At 45.0% G+C, this 7262-nt stretch overlaps 1 long non-coding RNA gene across 1 annotated transcript in view; it reads right to left on the reverse strand.

Moving 5' to 3' along the window:
* Positions 1-7038, reverse strand: part of LOC140468753 (uncharacterized) — a 29521-nt gene extending 22483 nt beyond the window's left edge. The window contains exons 1-2 of the long non-coding RNA XR_011955820.1: positions 6882-7038; positions 710-836 (exon numbers count right to left, since the gene is read on the reverse strand). This is a non-coding gene — a long non-coding RNA (uncharacterized lncRNA). The remainder of the gene's footprint in view (positions 1-709; positions 837-6881) is intronic.
* Between the last annotated feature and the right edge of the window lie 224 nt (positions 7039-7262).

Here is a 7262-nt window from a genome sequence, read left to right on the forward strand (position 1 = left end):
GATTGAAGGTGATAGTGATATGATGTGCTGTAGGGGCTGGAGGAAGGTACACAGATGGGAGTGGTTGGTAAAGTCTGGAGGATGTTACAGAGACAGGGCGGGCTGTGGGTATTGTGCAAGTTGACAGTAATAGGGATTATTGTAATGACTAAAGGAGAAGATCGCTGGGATTGGGAACATTATTCAGATTGGAGCAGTTGACAGAGACAGGGAGAATATTCAGCATTGGAGTAGGTTTTAAATATACAGTGGGATTGGAGACAAGGGAGGAGGTTACAGAGATAGGAACTGTTCTCAGAGTAAGAAGCATTCAGGGCACTGGCTCAGATAAGGTAGACTGAAAGGTGAGTTTCCGTGCTGTATGACTCGATGATAGGACAACAGAGAATGTATGAGAGGGACCAGGGAACAGAAGGATCTTAGGCTTCAATACCACTTGCAAAAGGGAGGCCTGTTTTCCCCTCTGTTGTACTGATGCTCACTGAGACAGCACAGGCCTGGATTGATAACTGTGAACTCGCTGTACTGTCTCAGGAAGGCTCAGGACAGCAGAGCTGGAAAATAATCCTCTTACAAGAGGGTGGGGATTGCGACTGGGAGCTTTATGACCTGTGTTTGCCCTTCAGCACTGTATCTATAACATGTCCTGTGAGCTGAAGATTCTCACCCTTTAAATGTCCTCTGCTCTGGTCACTGTGAGTGATATTACCTCGCTACAAGATTTATTGAAGGCTCCAGATCTCCCTGCGCTCTAGCTGACCAACTGCATTCGATGAGGTGATGGACGACCAATCCAGCAGTTCGGAAGTCTATTGGGTCAGGACCTTCCTGATTACCTGCAAGAGGCAGAGAAATAGACAGAATGGGAAATTAGACTGATGCTGTTAGGGTTACACATGGAGATTGGCACTGTGTCCCACAGAGATCTGGAAAATCCCAGTTTACATCCCTGGCCTGTGCTGTTGCATCTCTCTGGAGTAGAGAATTCTGTTGACTCAGGATCTGGAGTCGCTGCAAGAGGGAGAGGTGCTGACAGAGGCAGGAATTAGACCCTCAGTGAGGGATACCACATGGAGAGATACTGAGTGATATTACCAGAATGCAGGAAGATGTCAGGATGAAACAGTTGTGTGGGGAGAAATGTATCTGTGCTCAGGGATGAGCAACGTGTGAACACGTGAAGTGATATCCTAGTGATATTAATGTTAGGGCATGTATCCAAAACGTCATCCAATGTTCAGGGGAGACAGGTTTGAATCTCACTATCAGAAATGGTGGAATTTCAAATCAATAATTTAATAATAATTAACAATCCATAAATATGTATGAAACCATTGCTAATGTGCAAAAAACCCCAAAAACCTGTCCTTTCGAGAAGGACATCTGCCCATCCTCACGTGGTCTGCACGACATACACACAGCAAAGTGTTTTCCAAATCCAAATAGAAAACGTGATGCATCGGAGCAGCGTGGGGATGTGGCTGAAGACAAGCAGAAAGGAACAGGATGGGATAAGGTTTAACTAAAACTCTCCATTAGCAAATTGGTTTGTGATAGGATATTGTGGAAAAGAGTACAGAACTTTTATTTTCCCTATCGACAAAGTCTCTTCAATAAGGTAGCTGAATTTGTGACACAGAGATGAAAGAGATTTAGACACCAGAGAGATGTGGTTACAGGGTGAACAAAAGGTGGAAGGTTCAAAACCTCGTGGAAACTCAGGCAAAATGGATGACGCTAACAATAATGGGTAACAAAGGCATTAGATAGAAAGCGTGGGGGCTCCTTAAAAATGAACAGGCAAACGATGGTCACAAAATATTCTTAGCAGATAATGTTAAGGAAAAGCCACAAGATATTAAATAAGTTAGAGTAAGAGGATCCCCAACTAAGCAGTGGGGCCTGATAGAATCCAATGGGACAATCAGTGCATGGAGCCAGAGGAAGTAGGTGACGTCTTCAATTAATACTTTCCATCTGTATTCAAACAGGAAAAAGACATTGTAGCTGGGGATTTCAGTTGGGTTGGTGAGGTTCTCAAACATGTTAAGATCAATGAGAAGGAGGCGTTAAATGTATTCACAGGCAAAAAGGTGGCGAAATTCCCAGTAACAATAATATATATCCCAGGCTGCTATGGGAGGGACTAGCATATTCCTGTTAGTGTGCAGCTCAATGCTGACAGAATTAGGAAACACTGGCTGAGTTTCGAGGCTCTGGTTAAGAAATAAGTGGGCACATGTCAGATATAACTGGCTAACTCAAGCGAATCCCTTCAGGAGCATCAGGGCTGTAGAAACACACTTAGGATGGAAATCAGGTTTGTAAAAAGGGGACACGAGATCGCTTTGGCAGATAAAGTTAAGGAGACACCAAAGAGACTCTACAAGTGTATTAAGAGCAAAAGAAGAGCTCGAGACAAAGCCGGTCTCCTTAATGATCAATGAAGGCAACGATGTGTGAAACTACAAGATCCGAGACAAATATTTCACTTTGGAACTTACTGTGGATAAAGACTGGGGCGCTCAGGGAACGAAACAGTGTTTGGCCTGTCTACTATTGGAATACTGTGTGCAATTCTGGTCTCAATGCCATCGGAAGGATGTTGTAGAACATGAAAGGTTTCAGAAGAAATGAACAAGGATGTTGCCAGGGTTGGAGGGTTTGCGCTACAGGGAAAAGCCTGAATAGGCTGGGGCTGTTTTCATTTGAACATGGGAGGCTGAGGAGTTACCTGATAAAGGTGTTTAAAATCATGATGGTCATCGATAGGGGCAACAGACAAGGTCTTTTCGACAGGGCTGGGGGATTCCAAACCAACAGGGCATAGCTTTACAGTGCGAGGGAAACTTTTCAAAGAGACCTAAAGGACAACTGGCTCCTGCACAGTCTATGCAATAAGCTGCGAGAGGAGATAGTGGAGGCTGATAGAAATACATTTAAAAGGCATGTGGATGGGTATATGAACAGAAAGGGTTTAGAGGGATAATGGCAAAAGTGATTGGATACGTCATGCAGGAGTTGGTCTGAAGTTGTTTCCGTGCTGTACATCTCCGTGACTGAATGTCTTGGAATGAGTCCACATTATCGAAGAGGAGATGCTGGAAGTTTTAAAACACAAAGGTGGATAAATCCCCAGGCCCTGATCAAATGTATCTCAGGACATTGTGGGAAGCTGGTGAAGAAATTGTAGGACCCCTAGCCGAGATATCTGTACTATGTGTGATAGGCTGTTAGACTGGAGGGGGGCATTGTGGACAGTGAAGAAGGTTTTCTGAGATTACAAAGGGATCCTGATGAAATGTGTGAATGGCTGAAAAACTGTAGATGGAGTTCAATCTGAATAAATGTGAGGTAGTGCATTTGGTGCAACAAACATGGGCAGGGCTTAGACAATTAATGGTAGGACCTTCGGTAGTGTTGTAGAACAGAGGGACCCCGGGGTTCAGAAACATAATTCTTTGAAGTTTGCAACATGGAGAGGTAGGATGGTTAAAAAAGGTGCTTGCCTCACTTGCTTTCATTGCTCTGTCCTTTGGATATAGGAGTTGGGAAGTCACAATGAGATTATACAGGCCATTGGTGAGTCCTCTTCTGGAAGACTGTGTCCAGTTCTGGCCGCCCAGTTATAGGAAGGATATTATTAAGTTGGAGAGGGTTCAGATGAGATTTACTGGGATGTGGCTGGTTATGGAAGTTTTCAGTTATAAAGAAAGGCTGAATAGGTGGATATTTTTTCATTGAAACCTGAATGTTGACAGATGACCTCATAGAAGTGTATAAAATAACGAGGGGGATAGATAGAAGTAATGGGAGTTGTCTTTTCCCGTGGACAGGGGAGTTTCAAGACTAGGAGCTACATTTTTAAGTGTAAGAGGAGAGACATTTTAAAAAAAGACATGAGGGGCACATTGTTACACAGAGAGTGGGTTGTGTGTGGAATGAACTTCCCAAGGAAGGGGTGAACTTGGCGACAATTACAATGTTTAAAAGACATTAGGATTAGTACAGGTTTGAAGGGATATGATAAAGGAACAGGCAGGTGGGACGAGATCAGTTTTAGAGTATGGTTAGCGTTAACCAAGCAGTGCGGTATGACTCACTGACTATGATTATACTAATGTGTCATTAATTAAGAAAGGCTGCAAGAGGAAGCCAGGGAACTGCAGACTGATGAGGAGACTTCAGGGTGGATCAGTTATTGCAGGTCATTCTGAGAGGTAGGACTTACATGCATTTGGAAAGACAAGGACTGATTACGAACAGCCAGCACGGTTTTGTGCGTGGGAAAACATGTCTCACAAACTTGACTGGAGTTTGTTCAAGGTGTGACCAAGAAGATAGATGAAGGCAGAGCAACAGACGCTGTTTCTGTCTTCAGCAAACCCTTGTTCAGGGTGTAGCATGATACATTGGTTAGTAAGGGTAGATCACAAGAGATCAGGGAGAGCTAGCCAAACTAGATACAAAATGGGATGACAGTGGGAGACAGAGGATGGTGCGAGAGGGTTGTTGTTCAGACTGGGGCCTCTGACCAGCAGTGTGTTGTAAGGATCGGTGCTGGGACCACTGTTGTGCACCATTTACATAAACGATTTGAGTGAAAATTTAGGAGCCCCTGTTATTATGTTTGTGGATACCAAGATTAGTGGAAGAGTGGGCGGGGAAAATAGTTATTGAAGGGGATGTTAATCAACTGGGCCAGTGGGCCAAGGAATGAAAGATGGAGTTTAATTCAGGTGTTGAATTTAGTTCAGACAAACCGGGGAGGACTAATACAGTTAATGGTAGGTCTCTGGACAGTGTTGTCAAACAGAGAGAGACCAAGGAGTGCAGTTACATTGTTCCTTGGAAGTGGCATTAGTGTTGGTCAGGGTAGGGAAAGCGGCATTTGGGACACTTGCCATCAGTGGCCAGAGCGTTGAGTACATAAGTTGGAGATATTTGTAACATTGCCGTCACTATTTCTCCTAGGGAGAATAGGCCACGGGGTGATGTTATAAAGGTTTATGAAACCAAGTAGGGCCTAAGTAAGGTGAATAGCCAAGGGTAGGTGAGTCCAAAGCTAGAGGAATAAACGTGAGGTGACAGAGCAAAGATTTAAAGAGGGAGCTGAGGGGCAACATTTTCCACAGAGGATGGTGCATGGATGGAATGGACTGCCAGAGGAAATGGTAAAAACAAGTTCAATTACAACATGGAAAGGACACTTGAGCAGGTACGCGGAGAGGTGACGATTTGAAGGGATATGGGCCAAACACAGGCAAATGCAACTCATTCCATTTAGGAAACCTCAACACAAAAAGTCATGCAGGACGGAAGCAGACCCTATGTCTCCAGTTGCTGGAGGAGCAGACTACTGAGACAAGACATATTGTAGAGACTGAAGCAAGTTACAGCGATATGGATAGTCGTCTGGAGTGGAGGTTTCAAATGTGACAAATAATTGGTGAGAGGGGAGGGGATGACAGAGATAGGAACTGTTATAGGAGTTAGAATGATTGAAGACACTGGTCCACAAGACAAGCCATAGATACAGTGTTGGAGAGGGAATAGGGAACAGAAAGATCCCAGGCAGCATTACTACCCTCTCATTGCAGGCCTGCATTCCCCTCTGTTATCCTGGTGCTCACCAAGACAGCAAACGCTTGGATTGAAAACTGGGAACTCCCGATGCTGTCTCAGTACAAGAAAACTTAAAGTACGGGTGGTGATTGACCCTGAGGTGTGTCTGTACTGTGCTCCCCCTCCAGCACTATGTCTATGTCATGACCTGTTAGCTAATGTTTGGAGCCCTCTCATTGTTCTCTGCTCTGGTGATAGGATTTATTAAAGGCTCCCGACCTCCCTGACCTTTGTCTCTCTGGCTGACCAATCATCTTCCCAACCAGCAGTTGGCAAGTCTATTGAGTCAGGAACTCCATGAGTACCTGTAGAGGACACAGAAATAAGCAGAATGGGAAATTAGACTGATGCTGTGAGGACTACAGATGTAGAATGGCACTGAGCCCACAGAGATCTGGAAAATCCCAGTCTCCAATCCTGGCCTGTGCTGCCTCATTTCTCTATAGTGGAGAATTCTGTTGGCTAAGGATCTGGAGTAGCTGCAAGAGTGAGAGACGCTGACAGAGGGATCAATTAGACCCACACAGTGATGGATCCCACATGGAGAGATACTGAGTGATATCACCAGAGTTCAGGATCAAATAATTGTGCGGGAAGAAAGGGTTTTGATTCATGTTACACTGGGATGCGCATCCGGTGAGCAGGCGAAGTGATGGCCTAGTGGTATTATTCTGAGACAATTTATACAGAAACTCAGCAAATGTTCTCTGGACACAGGTTCAAATCCCACCATTGCAAATGATTAAATGTGAATTAAATGCTTCAAAAACGATTAATTAAAAACCTGTAAATGAGTATTAAACAATTACTGATGTTAAGAAAAATCTATCGGGTGCATTTCTGTCTTTAGTGAAGTAATCTAAGATGGGACCGGGATATCACAGATATTACAGAAACACATTTAGGGAGGGACAGGACAGGCAGCTCAATGTTCCAGGGGACAGATGCTGCAGGAAGGACAGAAGGGGAGCTGAGAGAGGAGGAGAGCTGCTGGTTCTGACTGGGTGAAACATCACAGCAGGACTGAGAGAGGATATTCCTGCAGGATCGCCAAGTGAAGCTGTGTTCGTGGAATTAATCAATAACAATGGGTCTTCCCTTTCCTCTGATTGTTCTACAGACCCCGAGAGCCCCGCCCTCCTGCACCTTGACCTTCTCAAGGTGGCGGCCCTGAGGCCCGCGCTCCCTCTTCCCTCAAACAAATGGCGGCCGTGACCCTGGACCGCTTCCATGATCAGAGACCGCCACCTCCTTACCCGGGCCTGGAGGGTCTTTTCCGAGTTTTTTTTTTAACCTTTATTCGGGACTTGTGAATTCTCTCCGCTCCTTTCTCCCGGCGAGGCTCCCACATACCGCCTCTGATCGCCGCTCTCTGAAGCCGATCGCAGCCGCTACCGGAAAAATCAGCTCCATTTCTCTCTCACTCTCTCTGTCCTGACCAATGTGACACTGCGCATGCTCTGCATAGAAACCAAACTGCGCGTGCGTCTGAGGTTATCAGTGAGTTTATAGAGAACATTCATAACTGCACAGACTGATGGGTAAAATGTTAGTCATTAACAATTGCTTTGTCGAGTTATAGTCATAGAGATGTCTAACATGCAATTTGTCTGGTCCAAATCAACCATACCGGCCAG

The sequence above is a fragment of the Chiloscyllium punctatum genome, chromosome 48 (genome assembly GCF_047496795.1).
Source record: "Chiloscyllium punctatum isolate Juve2018m chromosome 48, sChiPun1.3, whole genome shotgun sequence".
Lineage (NCBI taxonomy): Eukaryota > Metazoa > Chordata > Chondrichthyes > Orectolobiformes > Hemiscylliidae > Chiloscyllium > Chiloscyllium punctatum.